Here is a 12606-nt window from a genome sequence, read left to right as displayed (position 1 = left end):
TATAATTAATAGTTCCTCAAAGAGGGTTTTTTTAATGAGTTTATAACCATCACTTTTGGCTACCCAGTCTATTTTAAACTATTTCTGTAACGTATGTTTTAAACTTCTTTCTTTACTTCCTTCCTACTTTCCCTCCCTCCCTCCCTCCCTCCCTTCCTTCCTTCCTTCCTTCCCTCCTTCCCTCCCTTCCTCCCCCACTCCCTTCTTTCCTTCCTTCCTCCCTTCTGGCTTACCCTCCTTCCCTCCCTCCCTCCTTCCCTTCTTTCCTTCTTTTACTTTCTTTTCTTTCTTTCTATTTATTTTGAGACATAGTCTCACTGTGTCTCCCTGGGCAGAAGGCCATGGTCTCATAGCTCATAGCAACCTCAAACTCTTATACGCAAGGGATCCTCTCCCCTCAGAGGGACTACACTTGGGATTATAACACTCAGCTAGATTTTTCCTATTTTTATTAGAAACAGGATCCCACTCTTGCTCAGGCTGGTTGCAACTCCTGAGCTCAAGTGATCCACCTGCCTTGGCCTCCCAGAGTGCTAGAATTATAGGTGTGTGCTCAATGCACCTGGCCAAAATATATCTTTATTCTTATCTCAGCTGAATTAATGAATATATGAAATTGATACATTAAGAAAATTGCTTCATAGTCCACAGTGCTGATCAATTTAAAGGTACTTTAATTGAAATATTGCATGGTTTTTTTTTTTTTGCAGTTTTTAGCCAGGACTGGGTTTGTACCTGCCACCTCCAGCATATGGGGCTGGCACCCTAGTCCTTTGAGCCACAGGCACCACCCGAAATATTGCGTATTTTGATAGATTAACTGATACTGATATTTTCATTGAACACGAGTTACTTGAGCCTCTTCTGTCTCCTGACACGGTGGCCTGACCCTGGAGAGACAAAGTATGCAAGACAAACACAATCCTTTCCAAATGTAGTTAGAGTCAGTGAGGGAAATACTCGTGTAAAACAAGAGCTCATAATAACGTGGTGTGAATCCCAGCATAGACATGGCAGGGGCATCTAACTTAATCGGGAAGGAATGAGGATGTCTCCTCAGTGAGGTGATGTGTGTATGCTGAGACCCTAAGGATGACTTAGACGTCTCCAGATAAAGATATGAGAGAGTTCCAAGCAGAGAAAACACACCCCCGAAAGAACAGGGAGGGAGAGAACATGTCCAATCAGGTAACTGAGCTTCTTTTTCTGGAAGGAGGAGGAGAGGAGGTGGTGTTTTGTTGAAAGGTCAGACTGAAGAGTACCTTATAAATTTAGCCTTTTATCTTTCATTCTAAGAGAAATGGGAGCCATTGAAGAGTTTTCAGCAGGGAAGTGACAATCTCAGACCTGCCTTTCAGAAAAATCACTCTGTACACAGGTCGGAGTGCAGCCACACTGGACGTGAGGAGACTAGTTAGGAGGCTCCTGAAGCAACAAAAGCAGCCGTGTGAACTCGCCCAGGAGTTTCATGCTAGTGGGTTAAAGATTAGTGAACAGATTTATGGACTGTTTCTCCTTTCAGCTTTGTTATCGTTATATTTTGTTTTTTGTGGGTAGAATTAATAAGATTGTTTTCTGTTGCCTTAATGTTTATTCAGGGAATCTCCCATAAACCTCAGATTTTGAATGAATTGAAATATTTCCATTTAGTAAAGCACATTTATCAAGAAAGGTTTTATTGCAACTTAGCTGTTTGTCCACAGAAGTAACTTTACCTCCTCTTGATGGTAGAACCTGTCTACACTGACATTACAGAATTGTGAAAACCAGCTGAGCTTTTATAAGAGAATGCCTCAAAAATCAGAACGTGCGTATATAACACATGATGATGGTTGTGAAATGAAGTAGATTAGGGTATAAAAATCACATGACAAATATACCTAAAATATTTTTCTTTAAATGATAAGGTCTGCCAACTTTTTCCCAAATTCAGACCTTTTTTTAAGAGAGGATCTTGATAACAATTTCATAGGACTCCAAACAGAATATTTGGGTTCTGACTATACTTCTCACATATGTTCTTTTTAATCTTATAGATTGAATTCGGCGAGCATTCTATTTTTGTTATTCCCCTAAGTGCATTATATTTCTAAATGTTGCAAAAATATACCAAGTATACCACATCTTGGCTGTGTACATTTGCAGAAATCATTGTTGTTTTTTTTTTTAGCATAACTTCAAAAGACCCCTATAGCCCTAGCCATTTTTGCTTTTTTTGTTTTTTCCTATGTGAAAATCTTTGAGCAGATTTGGTACAACAGTCCAGTAAAACACAGTAAGGAGGTTGGAACTTTAAACAATCCAGAATTCTTAGCAGAAAGACGGAAGCCTGAACAGTAACCATCTGCGGTTATCTACTAAGCTCAGAACATCTCAGATATACAGGAAAGTGAAATGCTCCAGAGTCCTCCCTTTCCCTGTTAATTCACTTTCTGCTGGAAGTGCTCTCGTCATCTGTGTTTATGTAGAGAAATTCCCAAAGGGGTCTGTTCCTGGTGTGGTAGATGAAATAGGCTATATTTGGCTTGGGATTAACTTATGTGAGTGAAGTGGTCTCAGCTTGTTTATAAATTAAAATTCAAGTATCCAAGTGACAGGAAAATCAGATTCTAAATATGAGGTATGAGTTTGTATCAGACCTCATACTATCATGTTGAAATGTTCTTAGATTTATCTGTTTATTGGGAGACACTTGACTCCTAATACAAAATCGGTATCTCCAGCTAAACTCCGAATGAGTAAAATGGTGATTCTCATTTTGTTTTATGTGACTAATAATTAAGGATAAATATACTGAGTCTTTAAGAAAAACAAGAATAACCAAACAATGAAACCAAAAGTCCCACTGAACAGGGTACAAGAGTACTTTTACAGTCTGACTTCTTTCTAATATGAAGGGATTCTAAAAGAGTAAAACATGCGGGTCATGTTGGGTGAAGCGGGGTGAAGTGCGTAGGTGTTTTCTAATTGTCCCCTTGCAGGTACACGAGAGGATCTGGTTTTGTTGATGCTGACAGTGCTAATGGTGAGGAAAGCTTGACAGGAAGGGACCCTTGGCACACATGATGCATTGGAAAAATGTATTCTTACTGAAGCTTAATTTTAATATCATTAAACTTATCAGTCTCATTATCCTTGGCTGTCCTGTGTCTTCTTCCAGTTAAGACGTCGAGATGTAGTCTGGACTTTGTTGGAAGAAAGTACAGCTATTCTGGAATTGCCTTAGAATAGATTTAGAATTGGCAAGAACTACAAAAGAGAACGATTACCTTTTGGAGGGATGGGCACAAAATGATAGGGAACCATCTAGCCAGTTTGGTGAAATCACCTTTGTTTTTAAGGGGATGACGAACAGCTCTGATTTCCTTTACATTCCTACTTGAAGGCCTATTGATGGTCTTAATGTCTTTTTTCTTTTTTCCTAAAATATTAAGGACAGCTTGGTGTAAGAAAGGGTGGAGAATTTATAAGAAAGTTATGATGAAGGCTGCGGTTAGTAAAGGGAGCTGCTGCGTCACAGTGCACCTATAACAGGGACGCGCTTCCTCTGTGAATGCTGTGCTGAGCACCTGCTGTGATCAGTGCCACCCGCCCTGAATCGCACATGTGGCGTCTCCCTTACCTTTCTGTGAAAATCTTGGGGGGATTTTCCTCACAGTCTGGCCGGCCCAGGTTTCTAGTAAGTTAATTTTTGTCCAGTGAAGCAGTTTGTAGTTAAGTTCATGTAATAAAGGAATGTAGTTCATTTGTTTGCATAGTTTGTTTTAGAATGTAGTTCCGTCCTTTGTCTTTATTTTAGCATTATTAGTAGATATGTGGAAGTGCTTGTTTTATAGCTTTAATTTCTGGTTATGGAATTAATACAGGGTCCCTGAAAATAATAATCTCAAACAAAAGCTAAATACACCAGTGTGTAAAGAGGAAATAGAGAATACCCACAATACTTTCTTTTAGGGAGTGGGGCATTTAAATACAGCTCTGGAAAAATGAGATTAAGGTGTTTATGTAAACTTTAAAGAAAGTGGATGGCTCTTCCTTTTTTCCCCCTAAGAATTCAGAGAATTATAAGGCGTGACTTCTTTCTGAATGTGTCAGCATGAAAACACATTTGTTTACTTATTTGTGTCGTGACACGTGAACTTATCTTACTTTCAGTTCCGTATGTGTCTTTTGTTTTGCACCTTTTCCCACAGTGTGACACTCTTCATATGACACATTATATTGATAGACCTTCATCACCTTAGAGAATTACTGATAGCTGAACACTTGTGTTTTTCTTTTTTGTTATAAATAACACTATTAAAAATAATTATTAGCATTCATTTTAAAAAAACTTTTTCTAACTAAGAATTTCAGGTACTAACGAGGTATATGATTACTACGTTTCAAATGCGACCAGTCTTATTTAAAAATGTCAGTGGCTTCACGAAGGATAATTCATTTGAGATTCTGTTATCATCAAAGCCTTGCTCTACGCCCCGGGGAATATCCAAATTAAAGCTTAAATCTTTCCATTAGGAGGTTAAAGTTTATTGGAGTAGAAATTTTATGTTTATATAAAATTTATTCACTTCACACGGCCCTACAAAGGGTTGATTTTTCTAATGGAGGAATATTTAAAATTTGTTTTATTTGCATAAATTTTAACAGAGAGACTTAATAGAAGGCTCCATCCTCAGTAGGTACCATAGCTACAAGTGTCTATGTGGACATCTAAAAAGCAGAAAAACAATTATTATAGTGAAGGGCATTTGAAAAAAGTCATCATGGTGGTCCACCCTCTCTCCCGATGAGCAGCAGCATGGCTGATGGTTTCCTAAATTCCAACAACAGTTACTTATGGGTCATTTTAAAATTACAGAAATTTTGAAAAAGAAGACCTTTCAGCAATCCTGTATAAACTAAGTAAAGAATGAGCATTGAGCATCCAGGGGGTTCTTCGAGTGTAGGTTTATTAGGAATTTCTTTCTTTTTTTTATTTTTACATATACATGTGTTTATTAGGTTTCCACTTTTTGCCTTCACAAAATTAAAAAGGATTTTGAAAGAATGTATTTCTGGCTCGGCGCCTGTGGCTCAAGCGACTAAAGCGCCAGCCACATACACCTAAGGTGGCAGGTTCAAATCCAGCCCGGCCCGCCAAACAATGACAGCTGCAACCAAAAAATAGCCGGGCGTTGTGGCAGGCACCTGTGGTCCCAGCTACTTGGGAGGTGGAGGCAGGAGACTCGCTTGAGCCCAGGAGTTGGAGGTTGCTGTGACCTGTGATGCCATGGTACTCTACCCAGGGGGACAGCTTGAGGCTCTGTCTCAAAAAAAAAGAAAGAATGTATTTCTTTTGTTCACAAAATAAAATCGAGTGAAAGAGTTATTTATTTTAACTGTAGTGTTGCTCCACGTACTTTGGAACATTTTGTAGACTTTGTGACTATTTATTAGAAAACACCCTAGTGCAAATTAGAACAGTTCTCAGGTGTTCTGACTTTAAGAGATTAATCTATATTTAAAATGATTATAAAATTGCTTCCTAAGCAATATTTGGACAGGTATCATTTAGATTTTTTTTAATTCAAACATTATTTTAAAAGCTTAACATTGGGAGAATTATTGCCTTTGTGGTACATGAAGGGAGAGGACCAGTGTGGAGACAGCCTTCCTGGTCTGAACTCCAAGTAACAAAGACCTGTTAATGTAACACGTGGGTCTCCCAGTGAGAAAGTACAATTTTCAGGAACGGGGAGGTGAAAGCTAAGGAAGGAAACTCTGGCCGTTCTCAGTCATAGTTCTTAGCATTTAATAAAGTGGCTTTAAAAATTACAGAAAAAGTTAGTTATACTTTCAAAGTCATAGATTTTAAAAGAGAATATGACGTAAGAGGAATGGGCAGTTCTAAAAGGTGCGAAGAGTGAAGCAGATAAAGAGTCAGACTTGATTATACTTGTGGACCATGAACTACTAAAAACAAAGATGATAGAGGGATCTACAGTCAAGGATGAATAAAGGGGATTAAAAAAAAAAAAACAGGTCCCCAGGGAGGGCGCATTTTAAGAAGAAGTAAGGCTGGGGGAAAAAAGTGGAACTTCCAAAAAGTACCAGAGTCAAAAGAGAATGGGTACAACGAGCCTCTTTAGCTGCAAGGACTTGAGAAATTAATAAGCTGTAATAAAATGAATGACGTGCATCCCTAGTGGAAACTGTGTCATGGGAACTGAGACAGCAGAACTACCTAATTCATCAACGAGAATAAAGCTTTCCGTTGAAAGGGTGAGGCAAATACAAAGACAAGGTAACTAAAAGTCCAGGGTACGTGTAGAAGAGTAAAACAAAAACTATTCATTGCCACAGAAAGAGAAAGCTGGGCACACATGTGTTCTTTCTTCAGTTAGCGGTACGAAAGCCCTTCCTTTACCAGCCTGGAAGCAGTGTTTACAGAGTTCCAGTTGAAGCCTTTAGCTCTTGGAGGGAAGATGGACAGACTTTCAGTAACCTGGGAGAAATGCAGGCCATGTTTCTCTCCTGAGTGGACGCTAAAATTAGATCAGAGGAGGTTTCTGGAGCAACGAACTGGATTACAAAGTAGTTAACCTCCTCTATAATTTCTGGGACACGCTCTGTACAATCACCAAATACTGTTCAAATCTTTGTGAATAGCAGCCTATCTTGGAGAAAGAATGGAAGGGGTGGAGGATTTATCTAGAGAGCTGGTTAACATAGTTTTTAGTCTAAGGAAAAACAGGTAGTATTTGAATTTTCTTTCAAAAGACAGAACATAATTGATGATCTGCATTGAGTAATGAAGTATTTTTTATATTGAACCTATCATAGGCTAAATCTAAGTAGAGAAATACTTTCTTTAAACTTCCTTTCTTTATCATAAAGATTAAGAAGTTGATAGAATAATCCAGGGTTATCAAGGACAGGGATTTCTGAGTCCACGTCAAGATGCGTTTCTGTTCACGATCATGTCTCATCACTGCTGGTAAACCCTGACCTAAATGCCTGAACCTAGAAAGATTATCTGATGGTGTTAAAACAGCCCTTCAAAAAAGAGCCCTCTGTATCTTTGGAACTATGTGAACGGTGTTTAAAAACTACATTACATACCCTAAATTTGTATAGATTCCCATTATGTATAAGTTAGATTTCCTGCAAAGCAAACACACAAGCTTGGGAGACTAAGACACTGAGAAATTTACTCGATCTAGCTATTTTTAAACTGGCTAAATGTTCTAATCCATTAATCCTTGTGCCCATTTTGTCTACTGTCCTATCCACTCAAAGGCAGTCACTGGAAGACTTAACCAATTAGGAAATTCAGCCTACATCATGCTACTTTTCTATGGATTCATTTTTCCATCTGATTCATTTAGCATGGTCACCTCAGTAAAAGAAAAACACCCATTCTGTGTCTTCTCAATGACATTAAATGACAATTTATAGTTTTTTGTTCCTGTGTTTCTAATAAAGGGACCAACGTTTTTGATCATTTAATGATTAACCATGTCCCTTTTTACCATGTATATTATGGAAATAATTTTTTGTTGAGCATTCAGTTCTTTTTTCAGATATAATTTCAGTGTACACAATAAAAATGATCAGAGCAAGATACCAGAGCTAGAATGACCTCATATCATCCTAGGACATCTTTGAAGATTAGCTACTGTAGACACCAGCCAGAAGCTGCTTCCTCACTTTGCCAAATTGTTACCGGGATTTTTGGATAAGTAAAGAAACTAGAATTATAAGTTGAAAGCAGGAATATTTATATTTAAGCTATCTCATAAAAACATTTTTAAATTGACTATTACAAATGTCAGAGGAAGTCCCTGGGCACAGTTCTCTGAGTCTCCCATTATTGTACAGGTGGGGATATAGTTGATCTCACAATCATTTACTTGCTCTGATTTTACTCCAGCTATTACCAAATAGGGCAACTTGACAGCCAGTGCCTTACTTGTCGGTTACACTGTTACTCTATTGGACAAGTTGTGTGAAATACTTCAGGAAAGAAACCTTCTGTTTAACTTGTCATATCCCAAATTTATATTCTCATAGATGCCATTTGTAGAATAAATATAGGACATGTTCTCTAAAATGTAGAGGAGAAAAGCATGATAGAGGCACACTATTTTAATGCTCATTAGAGTCTTTAATAATAACACCACCTGAATAAATTTTGGTAACCATGAGCTCTTAACGAATTCTAATTCCACATGGCTTAATAGACCATTCTGTTATAGCCAAGTACCTTTTGAACTTAATGTCTGAATAATTTGGTGCAGCTTTTCACTGGTGTGTAGATGAATATTTCCCTCCCATAACAGTAAGAAGGTAAATATTATCCTCTATGTCATTACAAGGTCCTGCTTTCATATTCTAAGAGGTGACCCTCAATAGCTTCTGTCTTTGAGAATCTTCATACTCAAGCCAAAGCTATTTTGCATAAGATGATTTTCAGCATGTAGTATAGAATACATACTTTCTAGAGATCAGTTTATTTACTAGGTACTCATTTTGGTGGCCTTCTTGAAATCTGACATATATGTATTAAAATCCTCTTCTGTTAGAAGACAGTTTTGACCGAAAAAGAAATTCTAGCAAAGTAATAATTAAATGAAATGGGTTATTTACTAAAGACATTATCATAGTATTTTATGTGCTTATATGAATCTGAAACATAGCAATTTCCTTGACTAGATCCACATTTCTTCCCCCAGCCCCAAACTATTTAGCTACTTTATTCCTTTCAGGAAGTCAAATACTTACCATCACTTTTAAGTTGCTTTTTAAATGCTCTTTTCAGAACTCATGAATACATTTCAGTCTGTCCAAATAGACAAGTATAAATTTTAGTTGGTATGGGTTAAGTACATGAATTTTTCCTATACTTGAACAGTTACTATTCACAGCACAAGTCAATAAATGTGAAAAATAATGTAACAAATCACAGTGGGCAGTGGTTGAGATGATGTGTTCTGATTTCATGGAGCTTAGGGTCTCATGGGAAAACTTTTCTCTACACAAACAATTCTCTTCTTTCTTTGATTTTAATGGATTTAAGAGATACAAGTTTAATTTTGTTACACATGTATAGGGGTGAAGTTTGGGCTTTTAGTTTACCCCATCTTCCTCAGGATTGGTATTACATGAAATATGGTTTGTGAAACTGTAGGTAATTATGTTGATCCCAAAAGGAATGCTTCTAAAAAGGTAGACTGGTGCTGATCTCAAAAGTTATTACAGAGTCAATTCAGAAACTGAAAGTAATTAGAATCTTCTAGCAATTAGACATTCCCAAGACATCCAAGCAGGTGGTTAGCAGACTTGACTTGTTGAATGCTGTGGAGCAATAGCACCTTCATGGTCATGAACTGCATGGTCAATAGGATCCTTTCATGGTTCTCAACAGAATAAAAGAAAAGAAATAATTGGGTGGCACCTGTGGCTCAAAGGAGTAGGGTGCTGGCCCCATATACTGGAGGTGGCATGTTCAAACCAGGCCCCAGCCAAAAACTGCACACACATACACACACACACACACAAAAAAAAAAAAAAAAAAAAAAAAAAAAAAAAGAAAGAAAAAAAGAAAGAAAAGAAATAATTGTTCTTGGCCAGAGTTTGAGAGGTACTCCTCTAAAATTCCTTCTGGTGTTTAAGAGTTTGTTCACCTCTTAGACTTAATATAGAGTTATATCCTTTTTCATCTAAAAGTTTATAGTATGTTCAATACTAAAGCCATATATAACACAGAAAAAGCACAGCCAACAACAGAATTAAGTTCAGATGCATCAGAGTTTGACTTTTACTTATTTTTAAGGAAACCTTAAAATTGAGTACTTTTCATTTTTAGAATTCTAAAGTATTATCTACTTAACTGTTTTGTTGTTTGGTAAGTGATTATTTCTGTTCTGAATTAAATAATTAAAAGCCATAGTTACAGCTCATGTTTCCACATAACTATAGACCTTTTTAATGGTGTGTCAAGAATGTTTTAATGATTCTTGTTCTTTTGAAGATTTTTGCTTCCTTGAAAAATCCTATTAAAAATATTTTCACAGTTCCTTCTATTCTGGAATATAATTTTTTATTATCTATGTAAATGAAGTTGAGCATATATGTGAAATGGGCAGTTATGATGAGGTATGCCATACACAGTCTGTGTCTCTTCCCATCCTTTGAACTAAATAAGTTTTCTTGTAGTTAAGCTAATCAGTGATATAATAAGTTAATAACTAAAAATGGCTATTTTATTTTTACTCTATTCAATATGATATTGGCTGTGGGTTTGGTATAGATGGCCTCTATCAGTTTAAGAAAAGTCCCTTCTACACCTCTTTTCTTAAGTGTTCTGATCATGAAAGGATGCTGGATAATGTCAAAAGCTTTTTCTGTATCTATTGATAGAATCATATGGTCTTTGTTTTTTAGTTTGTTTATGTGATGTGTTACATTTATAGATTTACGTATATTGAACTAGCTTTGAGACTCTGGGATAAAACCCACTTGGTTATGATGTATAATTTGTTTGATGTGTTGCTGGATTCTGTTTGCTAGGATCTTATTGAATATTTTTTTCATCTCTATTCATTAAACATATTGGTCTATAGTTTTCTTTTCTTGTTGGGCTTATTGGGTCTTTTCCTGGTTTGGAGATCAGGGTGATATTTGCTTCATAGAATATGTTGGAAGTATTCCTTCTTTTTCGATGTTTTGGAAAAGGTTAAGTAATATAGGTACTAGTTCCTCTTTAAAGGTTTGGTAGAATTCTGATGTGAAGCCATCCAGTCCTGGACTCTTCTTTTTAGGGAGATTGCGTATAGTTGATTCTACTTCTGTACTTGATATAGGTCTGTTCAGCGTTTCCAATTCTTTCTGATTAAGTCTAGGAAGTTGGCATGCTTCCAAGTATTGGTCAGTTTCTTTCAGTATTTCATGTTTCTGAAAATAGTGTTTTTTGTAGTATTCATTAAGGATTCTTTGAATTTCTGAGGTGTCTGTTATTTTGCCTTTGTCATTTCTGATTGATGATATTAGGGACTTTAATTTTCTATTTTTGGTTAGTTTGGTCAAAGGTTTATCAATTTTGTTGAATTTTTCAAAAAAACAACTTCCTGATTCATTGATCTTTTGAATAATTCTTTTGTTTCCACTCAGATCAGGAACCAGGCAAGGTTGCCCATTATCTCCACTGCTTTTTAACATTATAATGGAAGTCTTAGCCCTCACAATCAGGCAAGAGAAGGAGATCAAGGTTATATTTTATACCTAGAAGATCCCAGGGACACAAAACTCTTAGAGGTGATCAAGGAATACAGTAGCATCTCAGGATACAAAATCAATACTCACAAATCAGTAGCTTTTATATATACCAATAATAGTCAAGCCAAAAAAACCAGTCAAGGATTCTATTCCCTTTATAATTGTGTCAAAGAAGATGAAATATTTGGGAATTTACCTAACAAAGGACGTGAAAGATCTCTATAAAGAGAATTATGAAACTCTGAGAAAAGAAATAGCTGAAGACATTAACAAATAGAAAAACATACCATGCTCATGGCTGGAAATAATCAACATTGTTAAAATGTCCGTATTACCCAAATCAATATACAAATTTAATTTAATCCCTATCAAAGCACCACTATCATACTTTAAAGATCTGGAAAAAATAGTACTTAGTTTTATATAGAACCAGAAAAAACCTCAAATAGCCAAGACATTACTCAGAAATAAAAACAAATCAGGAGGAATCATGCTACCAGACTTCAAACTATACTGTAAATCTATAGTGATCAAAACAGCATGGTATTGGCACAAAAATAGAGAGGTAGATGTATGGAACGGAATTGAGAACCAATAGATGAACCCAGACACTTATTGTCATTTGATCTTTGATAAGCCCATCAAAAATATAAACTGGGGGAAAGATTCCCTATTTAACAAATGGTGCTGGGAGAATTGTGGTGGCTTGTAGAAGACTTGAAACTGGACCCATTAACAAAAATTGACTTTCACTGGATAAAAAATTTAAACTTAAGAAAGACATGAATCTATAAAGATTCTTAGAGAGAGTGCAGGAAAAACACTTGAAGAAATTGGCCTGGGAGAATACTTTATGAGCAGGACCCCCCCCCCTCCAGGCAATTGAAGCAATACCAAAAATACATTACTGGGATCTGATTAAACTAAAAAGTTTCTGCACAGCCAAGAACAAAGTAAAGTAAGCAGACAGCCCTCAAACCTGACAAAGGTTTGATAACCAGAATCCACAGAGAACTCAAACTTATTAATAAAAAAAGAACAGGTAATCCCATTTCATTGTGAGCAAGGGATTTGAATAGAAGCTTCTCTGAAGAAGATAGGCTCATGGCCTACAGACACATGAAAAAATGCTCATCATCTTTAATCATCAAAGAAATGTAAATCGAACCCAATTTGAGATACTACCTAACTCCAGTAAGAGTGGCTCACATAACAAAATCCTCAAACTACAGATGTTGGCATGGATGTGGAGAAAAGGGAACACTTCTGGACTTCTGGTGGGAGTGCAAGCTAACATGTCCCTTTTGGACAGAAGTATGGAGAATACTCAGGGTTCTAAAGGTAGAC

The 12606-nt window shown here is 36.5% G+C and overlaps 1 protein-coding gene across 3 annotated transcripts in view; it reads left to right on the top strand.

The window, feature by feature from the left end:
- The window catches only part of SNX7 (sorting nexin 7), a 96315-nt gene that overhangs the window by 67977 nt on the left and 15732 nt on the right, over positions 1-12606 (top strand). The gene's annotated exons all lie outside the window — the stretch shown is intronic.

This window comes from Otolemur garnettii, unplaced genomic scaffold (assembly GCF_000181295.1).
Source record: "Otolemur garnettii isolate 467f Iridium unplaced genomic scaffold, OtoGar3 scaffold00010, whole genome shotgun sequence".
Taxonomy (NCBI): Eukaryota; Metazoa; Chordata; class Mammalia; order Primates; family Galagidae; genus Otolemur; species Otolemur garnettii.
This window is presented reverse-complemented; position numbering and strand designations above follow the sequence as displayed.